At 37.0% G+C, this 27,134-nt stretch overlaps 2 protein-coding genes across 3 annotated transcripts in view; one reads left to right on the top strand and one right to left on the bottom strand.

Annotated features, from left to right (window-relative positions):
• LOC135217126 (procollagen-lysine,2-oxoglutarate 5-dioxygenase 1-like) overlaps positions 1-27,134 on the bottom strand; it is a 597,528-nt gene that overhangs the window by 271,215 nt on the left and 299,179 nt on the right. The gene's annotated exons all lie outside the window — the stretch shown is intronic.
• Positions 18,633-27,134, top strand: part of LOC135217396 (immunoglobulin domain-containing protein oig-4-like) — a 49,073-nt gene continuing 40,571 nt past the window's right edge. Inside the window, exon 1 of one of the 2 annotated variants that reach the window (XM_064253239.1) lies at positions 18,633-18,764. The gene's annotated coding sequence lies outside the window, so the exon portion shown is untranslated. Of the gene's footprint in view, positions 18,914-27,134 lie in introns of both variants that reach the window. The other variant, XM_064253238.1, reaches the window with a different exon arrangement.

The raw sequence follows: 27,134 nt of genomic DNA, 5'->3' as shown, positions 1-27,134 counted from the left end.
TTGGAAAAACACCTTTTGCTTCCAGAAGAAGACATTTATTTATTCATTCAAATAAATGATAGGAGGTCGCGGACGAGGCCAAGGAATGGAGGAGAAAGAATCGACGGAGCAGAGGCAAAGACGAACGAGGAATAGGGACAAAGGAGAATAAATTTGAAATTAGCTACACATATAAGACGATAAAGAAATTATGGAAAAAATCCCTTGTTGCATCAGGAATTGTGCAGTTGGAGATCATAGTAATAATCGTTTGCTGTTCCTACCTACCAGAGGTTTTTGGGTGAATGAGACTAAAATTGCGTGAATTCTAAGAATGTCCGCTACGCCTCGATCAATGGCACTGCAAATGCTGCTATCAGTCAGCCTTCAACAGCTGGTCACGTGTCCTCTGGTGCCACCAAGCATCTTTTTTCCTTTCTGGTTATAAACCATTCTATTTTTTGTGAAGTGCAAAACAGCTGCGGTAGGAGAAAAAAAGATAAGAATTATGTGGCTATATCGTGAACTTCTGAGAGCGTAGTAATACTATGTCAGAATGTCCTTGCAATTTAAAATGGATATGAATTTACTAATGTTTGGGACCATACTATATATATATATATATATATATATATATATATATATATATATATATATATATATAATATATATATTATTATTAATGGCCCCCCCCAAAATCGATACAACGGGGAAAAGCAACTTGGACCAGTTTTCAGGAAGAATCCATGATGATCACATTAACACAGACACTGTTATGTATATATATATATATATATATATATATATATATATATATATATATATATATATATATATATAATGAGGATTTCAATTCTGTACCAGTTCCACACCGGTGCCTCGAAATTTGCTACTTGTATAATAAATGAAACCGTGATCAAATATTAAAAAAAAAAAAAAAAAAAAAAAAAAAAAAAAAAAAAAAAAAAAAAAAAAAGGATTCCAACATCGACCGAGGGTGATGAGAGTGATAAGGCTGCGCTCCAAAGCTGAGAGAGAAGGACGCAGATACCGGAGACTATCTAACGTCATTGGCTCCAGCAAAGTAAGTAAGTTTATAGTTTGTAAAATGAATGATGATAGTCTGTAACCTTATGATGTCGCTCAAAGTAGTATTCAGCTTCTCCCGCTTTCTTCCTCCTCTCTCTCTCTCCTCTCCTCTTCAGGACTCTCCTCTTTGAGCTATTCTGCCAATTCGCAAATCTCTCGTCTTCCCCGTCTCCTCTCCATCTTCTCTCGGTCGCACTATAGTAGATTCACATCAACCGTGCATTTGATGTCTGGGCCAGTCCCTTACGACGCCCCTGATTGGCTGTTGATAAGCCAATGACAGGGCTGGAAACTTTCAGCCTCTCTCGAGGGTTCACATGGGTAGGATCTATGTTCCACCTCTCCTGAGGTATACGTCTGTCAGGAGAGGTGGAACACACATCCTGCCTATGTGAACTCTCTCGAGAAACTGAGAGTTTCAAGCCCTGTGATTGGCTTATCAACAGCCAATCAGGAGCGTCGTAAGGGACTGGCCTAAACATCAAATGCACGGTTGATGTGAATCTACTACAGCTAATATTTGACATAACTTACTGCTGCTTCACAAAAGAAGCCTTAAATGGCAGCCATTATATCTCATAACTCGATAAAGCATTGGTGGTTAACGCGTACAAAATCATTCTCTCATTCATGAAGAACACTCATATTTTATGAAAGAATAAAGAAATCAGAGAATAAAAGACAAAATAGTAAAGAAAAAGTATATATACATATATGTAAACATTTAAATGCATCAGATCTCACTGGCCAAATTTAATAAAAATTTTTGTCAAATTAAATAATCTCCTTACCATACGGTTTCCTCTTGTTTTTAGAATAAGCCCCCCCCCCCCCCCCCCCCACACACACACACACACGAAAGGTATCCAAAAAGCAGGAAAGAATTCCCTCGTGATAACACAACAGCCTTACATTTCTCTATATTCCACATATAAAGAACCTTTTGACCTTATGGCGTATGTAGGGCTTGACAGATTGCATGAATAATAGAGGAATATTTCCTTACCAATATTTTGCGCCTGAAAATATTAAAATACAGAAATGTTTACTCTTTCTAATAATTAAATCTGCAGCTTTTCCATAAACAATTTAATCACTCTAAGCCCAAAGATCCAAGTTAAAACTGACCCTTTTACTGAAGTCTTATTAAGCAGAAGTCTTACGTGAATGTTACTTTTTCAACAGCTAAAAGCTAATCAAATTAGACGAGAATCACATCTTTAAGCACGGCTAATAACCAGGATATAAACTTCATTGAACAAAACATCATTAAACGAGTATGTGCTTCATATTACATAAATACGTCTTGATATACTCATACACTAATCAACATTTCTGTCCTCAGTACAAAAACAAAGAATAAATAAATTAAAAAACTTCATATATAATCCGGCTTCTAGCTGGAGAGAGAGAGAGAGAGAGAGAGAGAGAGAGAGAGAGAGAGAGAGACTTCTAATGCATGTTTTCCCCTCGGGAGAAAGGATTACCTCGTCATGGCCTTTCCGGTTTTAAATCAAGATACGTTGGTATATATTTTAAAGGAACAATGATCACTCGTGTTTGTTATTTTCAATTCTTCTTTCCTCAATATCTTCACCTGCGTCTGAGACCCACAAGTCGACTAGCATCCAGAAACAATATTCAGAGCTTTAGTTAATACAGACACTAATGAAAATATTCAAGGAAAGGGTCTAAGCTTTTTTTTTTTTTTGTTTTTTTTTTTTTTTTTTTTTTTTTAATAAACAAGCCCAAGAATCGAAGGCAGGTTCTATAGTTGTTAGCAGAGTGCTGCTAATTAAACAACGACCGACAATGTGTGTAATGAAAAATACACACACATATATACAGTATATATATATATATATATATATATATATATATATATATATATATATATATATACTATATGTGTGTGTGTGTATTTTTCATCACACACATTGTCGGTCGTTGTTTAATTAGCAGCACTCTGCTAACAACTATAGAACCTGCCTTCGATTCTTGGGCTTGTTTATTAAAAAAAAAAAAAAAAAAAAAGCTTAGACCCTTTCCTTGAATATTTTTCATTAGTGTCTGTATTAACTAAAGCTCTGAATATTGTTTCTGGATGCTAGTCGACTTGTGGGTCTCAGACGCAGGTGAAGATATTGAGGAAAGAAGAATTGAAAATAACAAACACGAGTGATCATTGTTCCTTTAAAATATATACCAACGTATCTTGATTTAAAACCGGAAAGGCCATGACGAGGTAATCCTTTCTCCCGAGGGGAAAACATGCATTAGAAGTCTCTCTCTCTCTCTCTCTCTCTCTCTCTCTCTCTCTCTCTCTCTCTCTCTCTCTCTCTCTCTCTCTCTCTCGCTAGAAGCCGGATTATATATGAAGTTTTTCAATTTATTTATTCTTTTGTTTTGTACTTGAGGACAGAAATGTTGATTAGTGTATGAGTATATCAAGACGTATTTAGTTTATAAGATATATATATATATATATATATTATATATATATATATATATATTATATATATATATATATATGAGAGTTATAAGGAGTTACAAGGATGTCTCAAAGAATTGTTAGTCCATCCGAGGAGACATCGTGTGCTCACTTATCTGTACGAGCAGGTTTTACTGTGCATTCACAGAGTCCTAATGATTTTGTCTAGCTTCCTTTTAAACTCTTCCACACTGTTGCTGCTTACAACTTCTGGTGGCAGTTTATTCCATGTGTCACATATCTTGTATGTAACGAAGTTCCCACAATGGGATGTGTTGTATCTCTTCAGTTCTAGTTTCCATCCATTATTTTTTGTCTGGTTTTCGTTTAATGCAAATAGGTTACTATCTACTTTTGTTATGCCTATCAGTATCTTAAATGTTTCTATTAGTTGTCCTCGCTATCGTCGTGTTCCTAAGCCATTCATGTTCAGGCTCTCTAGTCGTCTTCGGTAACCTATTTGCCTGATGGATGGAATTAACTCTGTGGCAGAGAGAGAGAGAGAGAGAGAGAGAGAGAGAATACCTAATGAACGGGTTCTCCCCAGTGGGATGAGGGGTTACCTCGTCGAGGCTCTCCTGCTTTCATGTATGCATTTTGACCGAACACTAAACACTCGCATCTACTAGTTTTGTTCTCTTCTCTCTTCTCTCCCTCTTTCCCTCCAACCCAGCTCCGATCACAATATTCGTGTAATTGCTACGCATATCATTCACTAGTCAGATCATCAGAGACGCACTGACTTTAAAGAAAAGCACCTGTCTCTACCTCGTCCGGTTCGAGATTCGAACCCAGGTTATCTGGTTGTGAGCTATACGTACCACCACTCAAGCTGCGATAAAAATATATATATATATATATATATATATATATATATATATATATATATATATATAAGTGTGCGTATACATATATATTTTATATATGATATATACTATATACACACATATATTCATGTGTGAACAATTTATATCTCTCTCGTCTCTCTCTCCTCTCTCTCTCTATTATATATATATATATATATATATATATATATATATATATATATATATATATATAGAGAGAGAGAGAGAGAGAGAGAGAGAGAGAGAGAGAGATCCACTTCAACCAAACTATAAAAATATACCGGTGGAGTATTATGAGCAAAAACTCTATTAAAGAATAACTGTTAAATAGAATCTTTTGTCCAAGGTTTGGTGACACACGACTTTCCAGGAGATGTAACATTAGCGGAAGCATCATGGACTAATTGGAGAAAAAAGAAAGAAAACATTGAATTACCAGGTTACAACAGGAAAGGAGGAAATGAAATACTAGGGTTAGAGGAACAACCCAAACAATTCGGTTACGAGAGAAAAAGAAGAAAATATCAACCGGGTTAAAGGAGAAACATCGAATCTAAACGATCACGTCAGAGGAGTCAGAGAAAATGAAACAATCCCATTAAAAGAAAAAAGAGGAAACTGATCCGTCATACTTGAAGAACTAAGCAGCAAATCAAATAACCAGATTAGAGGGGAAAAGGGGGAAAATAGACAGTCAGGTTAGAGGAGAAGAGAAAAATAAGAATAAATCAGGAGACATCAGAGCTTAACAGATCCCTCGACTATAATGCACAATAAAGTTTGCAAAACTTTGCCAGGCAACTTCAACCTTGACTTGACATCCGGTCTCTGACATCGTAATCAATAGGTTCATCCCTTCACGTTCCCACTACATGCACAATTTGTCAAGCTTGTTATGACAGGTACTTGGGAGTAACTAGAGAGAGAGAGAGTCAAAGCTATAAAAGCAGAATTATGTAACTAACATCAGACATGGCAGAACAGTACAGATCGATTTTGACAATGCGACTTCAAATGTTAAACAAGTGGCATGGAAAAGGGAATAAATATCTCAACGTTCAGAAACGAATATATCTGGAGATGAAATAAAACAAACTACAAAAAAATGACAACGCATGAAAAAGATGATAAGAAAACATGTACAAGGAGATATAAATACAGGGGTTATAAAAATACCAACTTTTCCACGTCTAAGTAAAATGGAACGAGTATGATAAATCAAATATGAAAATGCGGCGAGGAGACAGGTCAAAAAGAATTTATAACCATATGATAAAAAACATTCAATTGGAATAAGAACCTGTGGTCTCTTTTTGTTCCGATGAAAAAAAAAAAAAAACCGTTAGAATCAACAAACTTAAAAAATATCCATAATCCTCAAGTTGAAATACATGTTGGAATTAAGACAAATACTAATACCTAAGAGCAGCAGCACAATAACCTACGGATTTCGAGGTGCCCTTCGATTAATAAAACTTAACGTTAAGCTAGAATCAATTTTAACGTTTTATAGATAATAACTATATTTTCTCAAGTGCTCAGTGAGGAAGAACAGCCCTAGTCAAGATCTTATGTATACACGTACTGAATAGACAGCTGCACAGAACAAGGATAGTGCCTGTGACAATGGCAGAGATATGACTCCCTCCTTTTTATGTCCTTTGGTGGATTTGCACCAATATCTTGCGTTGGGGAAAATTCGATAAAGACGACAATATCAAATATGAGAAAATGAATTACTAATTGGTTAAAAACAATTGTCATATATATATATATATATATTAAGGCATATATAAAGGCAAAAGCCACGAAGGAGAGTGACACGAAAAGGAGTACTGCGAGGCCTTTCGACTCAATGTCCTTTATTACTTGAGTCGAATGGCCTCGCAGTACTCCGTTTCATCTTCCTTCGTGGCTATTTCCTTTATTCATACATTCACCACGTTCCAAATGTTCGTGATTCATCCATTCATGTATACACACACACATACACAATATATATATATATATATATATATATATATATATATATATATATATATATATATATATTACATCCACCATAAAACAATGATTATGAGCGTGTGGAGGAAAAGTATGACCTTCACCGGAAAATGAAAGTACACACACACACACACACACACACACACACACACACACACACATATATAGTATATATATATATATATATATATATATATGTATATATTTATATATTATGCATTTTACTTCATCATTTTCCAGCTGTTGATGTTAAGTTTCTCTTAATGAACCCTAGGACTATCGGTAATATGTTGCATCATAAAGAGAGATTACCTCCCTTAATGCTGTCTATATCTATACTTGCTGCCGATGCAATAGGCAAACTTACGTTGGAAACGCGCCGCTTGCTTATGGTGAGATGTGATGCACATATGGGTATTAGTTTCCGTACAGGGTGTAAACTGTCCAACCCAGAACTATCTTATATTAGGAATCATGGGAAATTTGGTAAAAATAATATAAACTATAATGATTTCAAGATATTGTTATCAAGTCCATACGAACACCACCTACCAATATTAGAATCTCTAGCTATAAAGAAACTAGTTCCCACCTTAAACAACCACTCTTCATCTGTTCCCTTGTACATAGCTTAAACCATGCCCTTCTTGTTTACTTTCTATGCGTTTTCCATACAGCAACCGAACGTCGGACACTAACTTTAATCATTCCTTTTTTTATTTATTTTATTTTATTTCATCTTTTAGAGTAACTTGTATTTCAATGTTGTAACGTTCCTTGTATTACTTTATTCAATGTGTGTTTTATGTCAACAAAAATAATTCTATGCTGTATTGTATATCAGTTTTTTATCTTTTATTTTAGCCTGGGTGATGAGACATTCGTCCCGAAACGTCGCGATAAGAATAAAGTGACATACTTTTCATGCTGCCTTCTTCTACGCCTTCTGGTTTATAAATATATATACCTACATAAATATATAGACGTTTATGAGAGCGTGCGTGCGTGCATGTCTTATTTCCAACTAAATTTCCGGCTTTTCTTATTTAGAGGAATCACTTTATTATGAGATCTCGTGTTTGTATATATTGGGTGTAGTTCTATAGAAACTCTATAGAACTACACCCACATACATAAGTCATCCTGTATCAAAATATAACTCACTTCTTCACAGGATAAATATGCGAATTTAAAACTAATAGGTAAAAAAAATGTGCAAGGACGAGACGGTAAAATGTTTCAAACTTCGAAATACGAAAAGACGTTTATTAAAACCACCCGAAAAACAGGGATGGGTGAAAGTCGGCTTGAAGAGAAAAGCAGCAACAGTGGAACTGCATTAACCTTGGCTGGACTACGTGCAACGATGACCCTAATCATTTTCATTGGCTTAGTTCAAAGTAGTTTAGACACCCGAGAAGGCTACGCAACAGGGAGCTTGGCGAGCTATTTATTCCCTTCTCTCTCATTCCAAGGGAACCGAAAACAGAACTGAAGAATGAAAACAACGTGAAAATGGTTCGGGAGGCCGCAGATTTTACGGATGATATGTTAAAAAAACATCTTAAAATGAGTAAGGCAAATACAATAACACATTCAAAGCGCAGAACATGAATAAAGATACTCGGATTCCTATATTTAGGAATCAGTGTTGCAGTTTGGCCAAAGCTCATACTATAGCAAAGTCCACCTAGCTTTGCAGCTAAGCCCCGCCCACTGATTACGTCACGACCATTCCTTGAAGGTGATTGGTTGGCAATAGTTTCGAGGGGTTGGTTAATCTGCGGTTCTTTTCATCTTCATTTATTTTGCAATGGTTGTTTTACCAAATTAAAATACGATCTGCTGATTATCAAAAGGAAACGTTATATATTATCCCCTGAAATAAAACCATAAAACACATCTCCCTAAAAATGGTAAAAAAGCAGGAAAATATGAATGAATTCGGGAGTGTTTCGAGATGCTGCAATGTTGTTTTTCGTAATTAAATTCACCTGAATAAGGATGTGACACAGGGAATGTCTGCATTCGAATCGGTGCAATCGAATCACTGGAAAATGATAATTACCGTCTGATGCTGTCAAGCGTGTTCACTATTCACCATTCTAAATTTAAACACAAAGACTTTCCCAGAGCTCTGCAGACTGCTATTTCATATTAATTTCAGGAAATTTTACTACATTTTAATAGTCATAAAATCAACTTCATTGTAATCGTTTACACGTTCGGAGGGATGACCAGCAGTGACTCTCCTACAAAACCAGAATATGCCTATATTTAACTTACAGTTATACAGTTACAGTATGATAAGCTATACGAGTCATACTAGATATAAATTTGCCCAGAATTTTCTTAAGGAGATTATTTCCTTTCAAAATAACAGGATCATAAAAAATGACGTAGACCTATATTGTCCTAAGTCTTTTTGTCGGTTTACGCAGTTTATGACGTCTGGATTATATGCCTATCTTATATTCCGTTTTACTGACTCTTATGTATCCTTTTGTCCAACAGGGTAATCTACAAGAATGCTCCAAAATCAAGTGATCCATAGTGTGCTCGCAGACTGGTTTAGTCTTTTAGATCATCTCATACATAACTTTTTCAGCTATCATTCATTTTTTTTCGTATTTCATTAAGTATCTTATGTTGCCTTTCTACCATAGCCTTCTTTTTCAGAGAAATACTATAGCAGCCTTTTTATCTACACATCAGTGCATTATAATTTGTTATTCCTTTAGTGAATTTATTTTCAATATAGTTCACTGACGGCAGTTTGATAGTTGTAAGCAAGGCTGAGTCAGTCCTATGATTGATCTGTGTGTGCCATCGGCTATGTGCCCACAAGTTTTACGTTTATTTTCTGTGGTATATATGGCGTTACAATTACTATGGCCATCCACGCATGCATGTGTATGTGTATGTGCATGTGCATTTACAGATGCGTGTAAATTCTATTTTATACATATACACTACATATCGTGGAGTTGAAACTACTACTAAAAACTACTGTATATCCAACAGTTACGGGTAGAAAATTTTTAAAGGAGGACGGGTTAGGTAGAATTTGATGTGTAGGCCTATGCCCTTTCACTGCCTCAAAATATAAGAAATTAACGTGTAGATCTATGCCAGTGGTTCTTAACCTTTTTCCTCCTATGACCCCCGAGACTCTTCAGGATATTATCGTGACCCCTACAATAAATTTTGAAATGGAACCTTGTGAAAAGGTAAGATAAAACAAAATGATAGGAAGACCAGAGTTTATTGAAAATGCCCCGAACAAAAACCTTGAAAAATTCCACAGAGCTTCTACAAATCCCAGAACGATGCAAAATCCGCAAAAGTATCGAACATCATACAAATAACAAAACCTACCTCTCATTCACTTAGTGGGAGGGTTGAAATTGTTTTGCAGCCATAATTCTAACAAGATGCACTCACCAAACTGGTAAAAGCCCACTGGCTACTACAAAAATATGAAAATAAATTATATTTTCCATAACCTTTTATGGCCTCCTGAGAAACCCCAAACGACCTCCAGGTTAAGAGACGCTGGTCTATGCCCTATCATTGCCTCAAAATATAAGAAATTGACGTGTAAGTCTATGCCTTGTCATTGCCTCAAAATATAAGAAATTGACGTGTAGGCATAATCTCTCAATGATGATAATAACATCTGACATGCAGGATTATGATGAATTAGTACCCTAGTATCGGAACTGGCTGTTAAGCCAATGTTTCATTTCAATTAATGTGGTTTATGTGGGGTCGCTTATGTAGGCCAGCAACAATAAAAAAAAAAGCAAGATGCGTGTGTATTTAGGCTGCGCATGATAAAAAAGGATGCCCAGACAAAATGATCCAAGATCTTCATAATGATATATAACTTAATATTTCTTTCATCAGAGATATCAATTGCATACTTCACAACTCCGGGAACTCAAATCTGTGGTGCGATTCACATACGAAACTCAGCATGACCACGCGGAGTCAAATCCGTACTAGTAATCATTTGGACGGTTAACTATAACTATAGTGTGAAGTCACTACCCTTCGAGAGCTAGCCAATCACTGGCGTGCAGTACCTACACAAGTTAGTATTTATAAAGGTGAACTTTGCTATAGCGATTTCAGGCTATCTGCCACTCCACTTAAAGCGAACACTGACATCTTGCTAAAAAAAATTGGTCAATGAAAATGATAAGCAATTCTGTGACGTGTTAAAGTTAAAACTTACTTAAGAAGCGTCTCTCTCTTATCTTTATTAATCAAGAAATAGATTCCTGAAATGCCATGTTAGTTCACGCTCCAAAAATGACGTCAATGAGCGGCAGCGCTTGAATACACGAAGAGCTCTTCTCAAAAATGCCACACAAGAAGAGCAAATTTAGACAAATGATCAGCTGTTTGAAGGAAATTTAGATACCATTTTCCACCTAATCTCTCCAGCTTGATGCTTAATACTGTTAGACTCTAAAGCGAAAAACCTCACGAAGTGTTACACTCGTCCTGCAACAGTCAAAACAGGTCGACAATAACAGAGAAAATATTGATGAAATAGGTAACAAAGTGAAAGTTTAGTATGCACTGCTATTTGTAATTTCACTTATTCCTTGGCAATATTCAATCTACTGATGGAAGATATGTACAGCATGGGCACCTTCCACAAGCTTCATTTTAGGAGTAAAATTCTATTATTTCATTTTAATGCCTCTTCCCTCAGAATTAGTGAGCTCTAATCCTATGGCAAAGCGTCAGGATCTACTTTCTGACGACGTGCCACGGTGGAACATTCCACATTCCACCTGTCTCCGAATCCCTTTACTGTAGAAACGTGAAACAGTCTCACTCGCTTTGAGAGTGAGAGGAGTAATGTTTATTTCTGGTGGTAGAGTTCACCCTCGACGTGGTTTGGAAGTCACGTAAAGCCGTTGGTCCCGTTGCTGAATAACTACTGGTTCCATGTAACGTAAAAACACCATACAAACAAACAAAAACAAACAACTTTGTTACTGTTACAAAAACCCAGTCATTGCTGCCCTATATTCTATGACTTCTGCCTCGTTGAATGGTAAAGTATTTACCTGTTTGTTGATTGCTCTTCGTCCATTTGTTTCTCTCTCTCTCTCTCTCTCTCTCTCTCTCTCTCTCTCTCTCTCTCTCTCTCTCTCTCTCCCCTTATGGCAATTCTATTACGTAGAGGCTTGCACAGCTAATGGTCTAATAATAATATGAGCTTACATATACAGCTCATTAACATTCCAATTTCGTCCTACAGCAAGTAATTCCGAAATGCACCTCTCAGCCATTAAAGTAAATAACTGTCAGAATTGTGAATTTAATTAGAATATCGCCACCACCGGTCGAGCTGAGACAAAAAAAGGAGAAAAATTCATGAAAGCAAATGGAGGCACCAACTCAAAATGTTTCAAACCAGCGGAATGCCTAAACTTTAAAGTCCGTGGAGAGAGAGAGAGAGAGAGAGAGAGAGAGAGAGAGAGAGAGAGAGAGAGAGAGAGAGAGAGAGAGAGAGAGAGTTTATCGAGATACTGATTAGGCCTTGGATATGTTAAATTTATAATGCACGATAGGCAACGAGAGAATCATCGACTGACTGATACTGTAGTACATTGGCGTTATCTAAATATGATTTAGAGAGAGAGAAAGAGAATAAAACTAAATTATGAAAATACATATTGGAAAAGACTAGACCCAACAAACATTTATATACAAAGAAAATGATTTGAAGTCGATTTGTGCATTTGGTCTCCGTGATACATCCCAGGTTTGTATTGATTACCAAAGGGAAAGAAAACACTTTGGGGAGACAGTGGTCCGAAATCGAACCCCAAAAGAATAAATACTTTTTTTTTCTTTTTTGAAAAAAAAAAATGGTTTTTTAAGGGACCATCAGCTAGTCAACAATGGATTCACAGAGTAAACAACCCCCGGTCTATAGAGAGAGAGAGAGAGAGAGAGAGAGAGAGAGAGAGAGAAGAGAGAGAGAGAGAGACTGTTCCATTTCACCAAAACTCATAAACGGTACCACTTGAGTCTTACCCCTATTTACGTTCCTCTTCAGCGCTTCCATCTGAATGTTAAACTACGCGATAAACATTTCAAAGGTGAATGTGCCCATATCGCAATTATGATTAAACAGACAAACAGCCATAGGCAGAGTGCCACAAAAAAAAATAGGGTACCAAATCTATGCTGTAGCAAGAGGTTCATAGCGCCTATCAATATTTATTTTCTTCAGACATCTTGCCTTCCGTACCATTCGTTGTCAAATAAATTTTACTCTTTTTTCTTATCATTTCCATCAACTTTCTTCTGTGTCTCCACACTCGGATTACAGCTGCATTTCAATTCTGTCTGATTTATTTTTTCCATATTCCTAACCCTGGGTCGCCGTACTTGCTTTCTGGCCTTCAATTCACATAAATATTCACTGACTTGAACCTCTTGATATTTCCACACTTCACTCTCTCTTTCGAAATATTACTTTCATCATTAATGGTTGCAATCTCGGTTTTTGCCCGCTATAAGTGGTTTCTCACAGGGCACCATGAAATTCCTTTGCAAGGTTTCCCTTACATCTAAAATTTACTAGAATTCACCTGTCTTATCTGCTGCTTCTCCCTGTATTCCTAAGTTAGTCCACATTTCCTTATCTGTCTTATTTTTAATTTAAATTATTAAAAAGGTAAAAAATTTCCATGTTCATCATGGATATGTACATGCATTTTTCCTTAAAGGCTTCATACTAATAGAACTGTTTCTTGCCTTTAAACCTTGACGTTTCTTATTCCATGTGATGCTTTCAAACCTCTCACATGACAACAGGAATGACATCCTTCTAATACCCTGACTAACTGCTAAAGTTTGTCACAGTTAACCATTACATTCTCTACCAAACACATTTCTCCAAGTTTCGTATTCAATGGCTCTTTGGTTTAACACGCAAAGCCCTATTTTCTGGCGCTTGCTTTTGCGTCAAAAGTACCTCGTGCTGAGACAGTTTCAGCCTTTCAACTCTGTGTTGATGACCATAGTTGCCGCGACGCAACTATGAATTTTCAACCAGACGTTAAAGATTCAATTTCGTTATGATTTCACAAAAAAAAATTACACATACACACACACATAGTATATATAAATGTATGTCTACACACACAATATATATATATATAATATGACCTCGTAGACTGGTAAAAAGTAAGTATATCTTACTTTAACGAGACCACTGAGCTGATTAACAGCTCTCCTAGGGCTGGCCCGAAGGATGAGCTATTTTCACGTGGCTAGGAACCAATTGGGTACCTTGCAACAGGACCTACAGTTTATTGTGGGATCCGAACCACATTAAATCGAGCAATTAATTCCTAATGACCAGAAACAAATTCCACTGATTCCACGTTAGCAGAGCGGGGAATCGAACTCGGGACTACTGGATCATTAGGCAAGCACGTAAACCACTTGTCCAACGAGGAACATCGTAGTCTGGTGGTCATGGCACTCGCCGCAAAGGGCCAGAGTTCAATTCTTCTTAGAGAAGGGACGATTTAGCCACATTCCATTAAACCCACATTGAATCTGTTAATCCAAAGTTTATATAAATAAACTAATCTATTAATACGCTTTGTTATGGCCCCCAGAATAGAATCATGAGTAAAACTGCAGAGAATTCACTGGTGGCCAAAAACACAAAAATCCTTATTCCTCTTCGCAGACATATTTTACAAACTCGTTCAAGCGATGCTAAATATAACGTCCCGAACAAATTACAGAAGCAACGGCAGAAACAACCTCTGAACACACTCTAAATCACACGATTTAAACGCCGATGTATAATCGCATATTCGCACATATGTTTACAATCCTGGCCATTAACTCTGTCTGCATAAATAAATGGCTTTCTGCTGAACTCCTGGCAGGAACCATTACGTTAAAATGAGATTATCTAAATGAGCAAAGCTCACTTCTGTAATAGGGACGCTTGTACGACATCATTCGCCGTTATTCCGGATGTGTACTCCTCCATAAAGTCGAGGAATCAATACACGTTTTGTGATCCAGGATACATATATATATATATATATATATATATATATATATATATATATATATATCATATATATATATATATATATATATATATATACAGGGGGAAAAGAGGGAAATCCTCAAGTGAACATAAAGGACACTTTTCCCGTTACCCGACAATCTTATATAAAGAAGGAAATCTCTTACAAAAATGATCAAAAGAGATGAAAATGTGACATATATATTCAGTGGGATCTAATGAAAAAAATATGTGGCAAGACGATACCGAAACTAGAAAACTTGGTCCTACTTAAGAAAAGTAACTAAAATAATTATATAATAACGAGTTTTCCCCCATCAGTATTAAACGGGGGATTGAACACCGTCAAGATTGAAGACAAAGACTTTCAAGAAGAAAATGATTTTGATTAAAACTAATATTTAACCTTAATCAATTTGCGATGAGATTCTTTTTTTAAGTTTAATGAAAGTGATTATGTACGTTGGCGACTAATTTAAATGAATGCAGCTTTGTGTGGTGACATTTCCATTAAAAGTTGATGGTGGAAACATTTTAATTAGTTTGGCAAATCAATGACAATGGTAGAGTTGTGACGCTACAGCGAAGTACATACACTGTGGAAAATCTTCATTTCTGACTGATAATCATAAATATTTGTAGCCATGTATTAATCAATAATTTATGTTATTGTTCCTTAACACTTGAAATGGACAACTTAATGATAATCATGAAGCAATATATCTTTCTTCCTTGCGTCTAGTATTTCAAACGTTTGATATCAAACAACTTCTTCGGAAAGACTTAATAAGGAAAAAACATAATTTATATTAAAGTCGGGACAGCGAGGTGTAACATTCATGATGCTGAATTAAATAAGGATTGCAATTAAGACTAAACAAAGTATTAAAACAACAATGATGTGTTGCTGTTCTCATTATAATAATATTTCAGTAAATGAAATATTAACAAATCGTCAACACATAAATACCAGGCTTCATAAACGTAACTGTGCTGCTGAAATATTATCAAAGCCTTGTTAAACGAAAAACGTTTTTCACGGTATTACCCGGAATAAAAATTCCCTTAATACTATGAGTGAATAAAACATCAATGCTTATGTAGAAAAATGCTATCAAAGCCTCAACTCAGGAAATACAATATGTTACAGTGTTTAGGTAAATGAAATATTATCAAGGCTTGAGCATAACAAAAAATGGTCATACTGGGATAGAACAACTTGTTCAAATCGACACTGGTCCCCCAATTCAATTGAAGAATGAAAACGCCCCTCCTAGTTAAAGAATGAAAATGCCCCAATTCAAGCACGTAAACGCCCCCTAATTAAATTTAAGAATGAAAATGCCCCCCAATTCAATTTAAGAATGAAAACGCCCTCCTCCCCCCAACCCAATTGAAGAGCGAAAACAATCATGAATGACACCCGAGTCTCTTCCCCTCCGCCTGTGCTGACAGTAAGCACCGAAGCACCAACAAGCTACAAATTTCTTCTATCACAAACTCTTCCCTGTTTCGTAGCTTTTGTTGAATACTGAAATGGGAGCCAATTTCTTAAATTTACAATGGAAGCGACTTTTCATGAACTGACATGTCCAAAAATATAGTGGAATTTGAAGAGACATGCAAGTTAATGAGGTATTAAAACATCTTCTATAATCTCATGACGTAAATCATTCATGAATTCTTAACCGACTCATATAAAGTGACCATTCAAATACTCCAATTCCTAAAACAAACTGGTTAGGTTGGGCAGACATGGGTTCTGGTAAAAGCGTATTTCAACTGAATTTGATGGAAGTGTATGCGAATGAGTTGATTCCAATTCCTACCCCTCTTGGTGGTGTAATCGTCTCTCATTCATTGCTTTAAAAATTCAAGACTTTCGATGGAAAGTCTATCAAAAATTATGAAGCCACAGAAATGACGAAGACACGCCGCCAAAGGCATTACGAAAGAATTGAAATTGATATAGAACAGTAACAACTTCAAAACAACGTCAATTAAGATTAAGGAATATAATTATATTCCTCCCTCCTCCCCCAAACAAGTACACACAAACATGTGTCTCATATTCATTTACAGGTCTAGTTTAAGAGCAGCTGGCTTGAAATATTTATCAGTAAAGTTTGTATAATACATACAAGTCTTCAATTTCGGGCTAACCATCTGTCATTAAATTTCTGCTTTTCTTCACATTTTTGCATTGCTTTACACATACACATACATACCAATATGTATACACATAAACAACTAGATATACATGCTTTAGTACATTGTGTATAGTCTACTCGATTAACTCTTATACTGATTCATTTTAAATTAAATCCGCCATTTTCATAAGCAGGTCTCACCTGACGTTCGCCAGGTCTGTGTTTCGCTCCCACCCTACCGCCCACCAATCCACCTAGCTTTAAATGGGCACCATCGCCTGCCGGGGGTCAAGACAAAAGGTGTGGGGCTAGCAACCTCATCCTTCACCAAAAATAAGAAAATAACATCTAGTAAACTTTTCCCCTTAACTAAATGAGGTGGTTATAGACCGTGTCAGTCCTTCGAACCACAACATAATTCACAACATGGGGGAAAAAATCACGATTTTAACGAAAGGTGTTTCATTGGTTCCGCCTTGTTCGAGAATAGAACCTGGGCTTCTTCGTGTAGCTTACAATCACACTGGGATAAAACCGGGCTGTTTCAAGGAATTCAGAAAACTGTCATGACTGAAACTTACAACTGGTATACAACCATTGGTTTCCTAATGTGGTGATATCTTAAAGGTGTAATTATCGTCTAAGTACTTCGCAAGTAATTCGTCCTCACTTTCCCGATCATACTATGCTAATAACAGAAGAGGATAATACCACTGGAATTACAGTGCCCTTGGAAATTCATTTGTATGCATTAAGGCCATGAGCAACAATTCAGCTGAGATTAACTTGGGTAACCTTGGAAAAGGGAAATAAAAGCTGGGTCAATGAAAAAGAAAAACCTTCAAAGAGAGTGTAAACAAGGCACGAGATGACTGATGACCTGTCCTCGTAAACAAGGCTCAGCTGACAATCAGTTGTCACCTTCCAAGGTCACAGAGTCCGGTGACGTTGATGCAGGGGACCGTCCCCCCCCCCCCCCCATACGAAAAGCACAGGCATGCTCCCATCTGAGTGGCATAATATTTCATTCATTCAATCGCCTGCCAGTGACACCCAGCAGAGATCCCATCGGCGGACCTTCACTGCTCATTATGAATGAAATCCGCAATGAATGACTAAAGGCCCCAGGGACGTCAACACGCAATACACCATCCTGGCAGCCTCGCAGGGCACAGCGCCCGAACCCCGGAAGAGTGCTTGACAGACAATGCCCTTCACCACCGGCAAGTGGACAATCCAACTGGGTGTCTCTTCTAGAACATACTCTCACATCATGCTGAGTGACCCACTCACTTTGCAACAGGATGTGGGTACCCTCAGACCTACCAGCAGGCTATCCATTTATTGCCATCTTTCATTTCATAGCGTCCCATTTTCATTAGCGTTACAACTTCTGCCAAATGTTGTCATTCACGAATTTTCCCACATTTGGATGATGCCACACAGTATCGTATGTATGTATGTTTATATGTATGTATGTATGTATGTATGTATGTAGTATGTATGTATGTATGTATGTATGTATATATATATATATACTATATATATATATATATTCTCTCTCTCTCTCTCTCTCACTTCATACGATCCCTTTTTCAATAGGGTCACATTACTCGTTAATTTAGATGACGATAACCTAATTACACATAAAAAAAAGATATCTCTCTCTCCTCATGTAGGCGTCCCCAAAGCAATGTCAATTCAGAGGGCTCTCACGCATGCTAAGAGACCTAGAGCGTGCGAGGCAGAGAGAAGAGAGAGAGAGAGAGAGAGAGATCCCCGAGGGACAAAGCCCCAGAACGGAGGGCGTGGACTCTTGCCCCGGCAGAAGACCATGCTGTCTCCTAATCATGATAATCGGCAGGAGGTGATGGTGGTTGGAGTTGGTCGCCGGCGGTCGTCTCTCTCTCTCTCTCCTCTCTCTCTCTCTCTCTCTCTCTCTCTCTTTGTGTGTTTGTGTGTGTGCTCTCTCCTCTCTCTCTCTCTCTCTCTCTCTCTCTCTCGGGTGGTAGTGGTAGAGGGGCCGAGGGTGGGTGTGGACATCGTCCCTAGCGCAGTTCACCTGCAGGCTGCACTCAGTCGACACAGACGCCCCAGACGCTCCTTCTTCATCATCAGTGGGTTCCAGTTCCTCTCCCTCTCTCTCTTTCTCTCTCTCTCCCTCACTCCCCCTATCTGTGCCACGTGCTCGAGTGGCGGCGGTGTGTTCTCATTCGCGTCAAGATCGCCTCCGTCGGGAGACTATTTCTCCGGTGGTTTCTTGCAGGTGAGAGGGAGAGCTTCTGCCATACAAACTCACGCCTCATCATTTCTCACCTCCTCATCACACTTAGGATACACGAAGGAACACAAACACCCGCTGTGCACGACGCTCAATAAAGACATCAATGAATGTGATTGTTTTCAGACTTGTAAGCAGAATAGGAGAAAGAAAAAAAAAACACAAACACACACACACACAACAAAGACAATGGCAGCCATACCACATTTATCACTGGTTATTGGGTCATTACGTAATGCACGAAAGTAGCGCCACCAATCATCTACCGAACATTCCCCTCCACCACATCACATTCCCTCACATTACTGAGCAACAATACAATATTAAGCATCCACACCTCACCTTCACCTAAATCGTGCGAACACGAAGTGATCAATATCCAAATCTATACGCTCAGCATGATATATTTTTCTCAATGTCACACGTCACGGCAATCAATTGGAGCCTTTTGGGTGTAGGGAGAGGGATTTACAGAATAAACGAAGAGGCCTGAGGCTCTGTAAATAATTATGTATAGAAATACTCATTTGTAATTACTGTGGCGCGCGCGCGCGCACGCACTCATGCACACACACACACACATATATATATACACACACACTGCCAACACATAAAAAAAACTGTCGATTGTGAAATTCCTCCAAATTACAAGTGAAAAAAAAAGGCCCAACGAGTCTGAATTTCTCTTCCGGGTTCTAGTATCGACTATCATAATGTGTTGATTATGAATACTGATAACGACGGGATATGTCGATGTTTCTTTGTATCAGTGAATGTCATTCAACTTGAGTACTTTCAGCAAAGCAAGACGATTATTTTAAAGAAATAATGATGAGTCAATGGTTAAAAGTAAATGAAGTGACACACTTACACACACACATATATATATATATACAATAAATAAATAATAAATAAATTATATATATATATATATATATATATATATATATATATATATATATATAGGAAATAAAGAGCTGCACGAGGTAAATATAGTGTACATAAATATGTTCGTAAAATTCCAGTGTATCATGTTTACCTCTCTCTCTCTCTCTCTCTCTCTCTCTCTCTCTCTCTCTTCTCTCTCTCTCTATATATATATATATATATATATATATATATATATATATATATATATATATAGAGATAGATAGATAGATACACACACACACACACACACACACACACACATATATATATATATATATATATATACATATATATACACATTTACATACATATACAGGTATAAACCACGAAGGAAAGTGAAACATTGGCTTATACCTTTATTTATACATTCATCACGTTCCAAACTTTCGTGATTCAGTTATATTTACATATACATATATGCACAAATATAAAATACATGTACATATGTCTGTAATGTGCCTATGTGTTACACATAAAATCATCTTTAAGTCTAGAGTATGAGTACTTAATTCGTCTAAAGTTCAGGGGACCCAAATTAATTTATGAAAAACCAAGACAAAACGCTGAACCTTGTAAGTAACTACTTCATATTCCTCACGATGACATGACCTAGTTTCTTCACCACACCCTGACAGACTAAAGAGGTGGGTTACACAAAATGGACATGAAAGTATAATCAACTTGAAAATGTCACGGCTCTGGACTTCAGGACGGAAAAATGTTCCGATAAGTCACCACGCACATTGCCAGCACTGAAGTTATAATTGCAGTACTACTCCTTGATTTTGCGTGCTGGTATTGTACACCACCAATGGGGATACCGGCATTCCCATCACAATGATCGAATGACTTCGAGTACGTAACTGGAGTCCCAACTGTCAATGTGACCTATGTCCATTGTTTTGCTTTTGTTACAGTAGAAAACAAGCACAATTACCTTACATTTTAAAATACATGGGTTACAATTCTCAATAAAATACATCACTTAGCACAAGCATTCCTGATGTTGTTGATAGTGAAACTCGCTTTCCAAACAACGTCTTAAAGAACCTCATCATTTGATAGCCTAAATATACCAGTTCTCCCAAGAGTACACCTAAAAAAATCAAAGGCTCGCACAGTAACCATAGTGACACCCAACAACAACACACCTCCTATGTCACGCGACTCGGAGAGCCCTACTATATCATAATGTGTATTCCCTTGTGTCATGTGTCATGGCCACAGGCCTCGCTGGATATACGTAGTAGTACAATACTTTCGCTACGTTCGCTGACAAGTCATGGTCTGCAAAATGCATCGTTTCCAGTTTTGGTGACGAGATCGTGTATGTGTATATGTATATGTATATGCATACATACATACATACATACATACATCCATACATACATATTATATGATATATTATATATATAGTATATTGACTATATATATGTATATATATATGTATAATATATATATATTATATATATATATATATATATATATATATATATATATATATATATATGCTTATGTAGCGAAGCCTACCACCGACTGTGATGTTTTTTCTGGACAAGATGATATATATATATATATATACTATATATATATATATATATATATATATATATATATATATATATATATATATATTCAAGAGAATGCTTTTGTCGCGAAGCCTACCAGCGACTGTGATGTTTTATCTGAACAAAATAGCATGCAATATAAAACATTATTGTTGTCATTATGACTGAAAGTGTTACAAGTAACAATTCCTTATTTTCAGGTCAAACTCGACTTTTCAATCAAAACCGGTAACTAAGAGACTATTTCATTGAATTAACTCCCATTGAAATACAGTATTATCTGGCTCCTTCTGCAGGTGAGATTTTTACCGTTAAACAAACAAACGTCCACTAGACTGGCGTAGAGCTCATTGCAAGAGACATGAAGGCTCACTAGGTTATGTTAGGTTAGGTTACAACAAAGGATGACGTGACTGGAATCTAGCATATTCAGTGTGACTTCAAAATAAGTAGGGCTGAATGCTTAGTTATAGCCAAAGTCACGTTTCCCCTTTCTGTAGCAGAATTCCATAGCTGATCTACTTGTCAATGACTATACAACTTGGATCTGGAATACTTCTTCAAGAGATGATTTTTGCGGTGGCTTGGACATGTCATGAGAAAGGGTAAAGAGCGCTTCAGTTAGATCAGAAGAGGATCTAGACCTGATGGAAGTTCAAGCAGAAATCGCACAGCCAGAAGAGCTCATACCACGCAAACTTAACGTCAAAACTTTAAAAACTGATGATATGGATGGTCTTCTGAAGACGCTGCTCTGACTGACGTAGTCAGTATCTCGGCTGAATATCTTGTTTCAAAGTTCAATTTGCCATTTGTTGAATCTATGAGAGCCAAGATGATAAAGAACACACGCACTGGCCCTGGTTTAATTAAATTTTATCCGTTACCTGCTCACATCTGACCTGAAAAAGAGTGAATTTACAATCTATTTACAATTCCATGGGAAACGGTGTCTAATTTTTCAACAGCTGACCTTAATTACCCAGGGGCCTCACATTTCAGTAATGAGAGGAATAGAGAGGGTGAAAAAGCCCTTTCATTTTCGGTTTTTTTGTCTTCCTACCTCGTATTCCCTACGGTTTGTTGAACTACTTTTGTCTTTTAGTTATTATCTTACTATTATGCGTAGCTGTACAAGTGCATATATATGTATGTACGTACGTACGTATGTAGTATGTGTATATATATATATATATATATATATATATATATATATATATATATATATATATTATATATATATATATATTACTAACATGACCTCATTGAAACTGGGTGGTATCTAGCGGAGATATTTATTCAAGAAAAGAAAAGTTACAAGCTTTCTAAGACAAGCAGTCCCCATTGTTTGTCCTAGAAAGCTTGTAACTTTTCTTGAATATATATCTCCGCTAGTTACCATGCAGTTTCAATGAAGTCTGGTTAGTAATTGTAGTATACATGCTCAGAACAAGTGTGTCGGTGATAAAGTTAATATTATACACGTATATATGTTATATACTATATATATATATATATATATATATATATATATATATATATATATATATATATATATTATACATAAGAGAAGGATGGGGCCACAAACCAGCTGACGCCTTTATTATTTCACTCAAGCTATTTTGCAAGACAGATATTTAAAAATGCGGCGAGCGTCTATGGGAACAATGTTAGATAAAGTGGAACACTGTCATGTCATTTGCAAGAATAACAAAAAGAAAAGGACGTCATGGCAGAGGATGTCCTTTAAGCGCAAGGCACTTCAAAAGTCAATACCTCCACTCGAGTTTTCACAGAACTCGTTAAATATCTGAATGACATTCTCAGAACGGCTGGATTAAATTCTTAACAAATCAGAAGCAGAGTGAAATATAAGAAGACTCCCATACTTTTTAAATAGAAACAGAAGAATGAATCGCAAGCCACGTTTACTCTATAATTGTCATTAGTACAATTGAAGTCAGCGGCACCAAGAATAGGGTATTAAGTTAATTCGTATTCATAAAAACGAGTGATTAGGAGGCCGTCATTAAAAAATCTCATGCATACTATATAAAGAACATTCTGAATGCATGAAGCTCTGCACCGGCTCTGGGAGTATTATCATCATTCAGAACGCAGCAGAAAGGATGAATATTATATACCCCAGATGCTATCTACAGAGAGAGAGAGAGAGAGAGAGAGAGAGAACAAACATTCTTGAAGACCCAAGTGAGCCTTTAATTAAAAATAAAAAGAACCTAGCATTAAAAGTAAAGGTATTGCCATACGTAGCACATCAAGAGCGGTTGATATGGCGAGAGGCGTAAGTGCAGTTCCCATTTTTAATCATGTAGGACTCATTGTAGCTGTGTCAGTTACCAACAATCAGAATTTTTTTCCAAACGAAGCAACACAAGTCCTTAGGTATCACATCCCCATTTTGAGAATCAAGAACCACAATTAACATTTCGCTACTCGTACAGAGGAAATATGAAATGACTTGAGAGCAGGAATTTCACTGCAACACGAAGTCTTGAAGGACAAAGAGGTAGCTTCCGTAAATTGGAATGAAATCACAACGTCCTTGATCACTTCGATCCAGATCTTCATCTATACTATATGCAAGGTCAATACCACCTACATAAGGACTGAGATTTAACTGCTAAATACCACATCATAAGAGAAGGGCATACGTGATGGAACCAGCCGCCAGAGTTAGTACTCAACAAGGCAGAAAAGGTCACTAACACTAACTCTTCGACAACATTTTAAAATACATAACATTTTCACTATTCAGAACATAAAAGGTTATTTCCGAAACAGAGCTCGAGGCAGATATTCTCGACAAAGTCTCTCTGGATAAACACGTTACTGTTCGATAGCAGAATGATCAAAGCAGTCACCCAACTACAAATTGGTCATTCCAAAGGTCGATAAACGTTCACAGTGTGCAAATGGCTGCAGCAAAATAGAAGAGTACCATTAGCCTCGCAATGACCACTCAGATTTACGGGGATCTAGTGAACATTGCACATGGCAACATAGCATTATATTGCAAAGGATATGTCACAGCCAAGAGGCGCTCCTTTCATTTCGCGAAAGTATCAGAAAAAAATAACAACATCAAATATAGACGCTCAAACACAATAAATGAAGATGAATTCTTGGATTTCGTGTACAAAAACAAGAATCACGCCAGAAAACGGAGAATCAATCAACAGAAACTCCATCTCATCATGATTCGTAGGTAGCATTTGAGACGGAGGCACAAGAGAGAGCGATGCCAATTTTCTGCGTCAACCAGATTTGTCGGCTCTTCTTTCACCGCGTCTAATATTGCTGACATAAACGGAGTTTGATTCCTATCTTATCAACTAAAGCAAGGATAATGGATGCCCAAAATACCAGCCAGCACGCGCAGTACGTTAAAAACGTGAAAAATATATTACGCTACGAATTCTCTCTTGAACCTCAAAACAGACAGGCCATGAAAAATCTTTAAATATTACTCAAATTGCACAACGCTTTTATTTTGAAAAGGAAGGCAATACCACAACCAAGGATAGTAAAAAATGATAACGAAATGCGCAATTCAATATAAGAAAAAGGATACATGTAACTTGTACAATCTACACCGTGACAATGATAAAACACGAATCTAACTGTGCGATGTGGATCTCGGAAAAGATTTGAGTGACAACCAAGGTCAAAATAACAGCTTGCATGAGTAGTACCGTCAAATATTAATAAAAAATGAATGCTACGCGTTCTGTTATGAAACTTCCACAAAACTGCGCTAAGAAAACAATAAAAAATATTCAAAATGTTGAATCAACTTCCAAGTGAGTTTTCTCTAACCATAAAGGGACTTGTTCATAATCAACATGCTTCTCTGACGAGATGGGGATGTGGACGAGCCGCCTCTTTTTCTTTTTGCCTGAAAAATAACTAATTTGAAATACGGTTATACGGTCTACCTCCCTCAGGGTCCAGGAAATGATTCTGTTACCGTTGAAACAAATTACAAGCTCACAACATTCTCCCCTTTTTGGTTTTCAGCGTGAAGTTCAAACCTTCAAACACTACTCTCTATCTCTCTCTCTAGCCAGTTTATTATGACAATTAAAATCTTGAAAATAAAAAGGACCAAAACAAGTATATAACAATTCAGAGAGAGAGAGAGAGAGAGAGAGAGAGAGAGAGAGAGAGAGAGAGAGAGAGAGAATGTGTATGTAAAGCCGGTTTCGTTATGACAATCAAAACCTTGAAACAAAAAACGACCAAAGCAAGTATATAACAATATAACAATTCAGAGAGAGAGAGAGAGAGAGAGAGAGAGAGAGAGAGAGAGAGAGAGAGAGAGAGAGAGAGAGTCACATACTGTGAATTTGATCTCATTTGAGTTCGCAAAGGATCTGAATGACGGGAGGAAATTTTTCATTCCACCTCCATTTCATTTTTAACTCTGCTTTTGAATGCTTGATTCCCTCATTCATTGCTCTTCTAATGATTTCCTCTTCCATGCTTTCCAAGTGATTATTATTCTTTCTTTCTTTCTTTTTTACTTATGCAAAACCTCCTTTGCCTCAACATTTCATGCCTTTGCAATGTCTTTAAATTTGTTTTTTCTTTTTGTTCTACTTGAAACGATATTGTCCTCAGAGCGAAGGTTTTCTGCTGCTTCCAAGTCACAGGAAAGCTTCAGTCGTATTACATAAGTAATCAGATGCTAATTACCTGATATTAATCGAAGTCAGTTCACGTCCTGGTCTAATAAATTCCTCTCATTCTGCGGGAATTCAACTTATTCTAATTCCAGTTAGGGTGGGTACACACACACACACACACACACACACACACACACACACACACACACACACCGCCCAATACATCTTCATTAACGTCATCTATTCGCTCCCTCTGGCCTTAATTTATTGATGCTATTCATATCTGATCACATGGCCCTCCCTCTTCACTAGCGGTTAATCAGAGCGCATGGAACGATTCTTCATGATCTCATCTGAAAAGTGAAATCCACTCTTCTGCTCATTCGCTGGACGACACGACATTTAGAATATTCTCATCCGGGTCTTTCCAATCCTGTTGAAACTTCACCAGTTCAGGTTATGCCACCAAGATCTCATTTCTACTTTCTCGTCGACTTCAGTTGCAAACCAGAAAATCAACGACGTGATTTATCCTTTTCTAGCTTTACGGTGCAAAGTGCAAACTGTGGGATATAATGGAGCAATGACTTGTGCGTTAGTGTGAAAGTCTCTGCTCAATTTACACATAGAAAAATTATAAACTCGTTTAATTTAATTATTGGTAAGTAAGAAAATGAATAAACTCGTTTAATTTAATTATTGGTAAGTACTTGTGCCCTTTTGTGTCGTTATTGTATAGAATTCAAGCTGCAGAGTGTTACATTATGTCTGCCTGGCCGTTTTCTTACAAAATGCATATTACATAGTTATATACATATGACACACATAATTAAAGTTACGTGGTATATTAATCACATGTGTTTCTCTAAAAAATTCAAGCCCAGTTCTCATCTATATTAATTTTCGTGGGGGAGCGCGTATACCTCCCCTTCAAGCCCAAACCTGTTCCTCTATCCAGCAAATTACCTCCTCCTTAGCCAGTCCCGGCGTCCCTACCCCAACCACCTTCCCGAAAATCATCCAATTACCTCTTGATCCATCCAGGAACCCCCCCCCCCC

This window comes from Macrobrachium nipponense, chromosome 7, assembly GCF_015104395.2.
Source record: "Macrobrachium nipponense isolate FS-2020 chromosome 7, ASM1510439v2, whole genome shotgun sequence".
Taxonomy (NCBI): Eukaryota; Metazoa; Arthropoda; class Malacostraca; order Decapoda; family Palaemonidae; genus Macrobrachium; species Macrobrachium nipponense.
The sequence above is the reverse complement of the archived record's forward strand: the minus strand, read 5'-3'. Positions and strand labels throughout refer to the sequence as shown.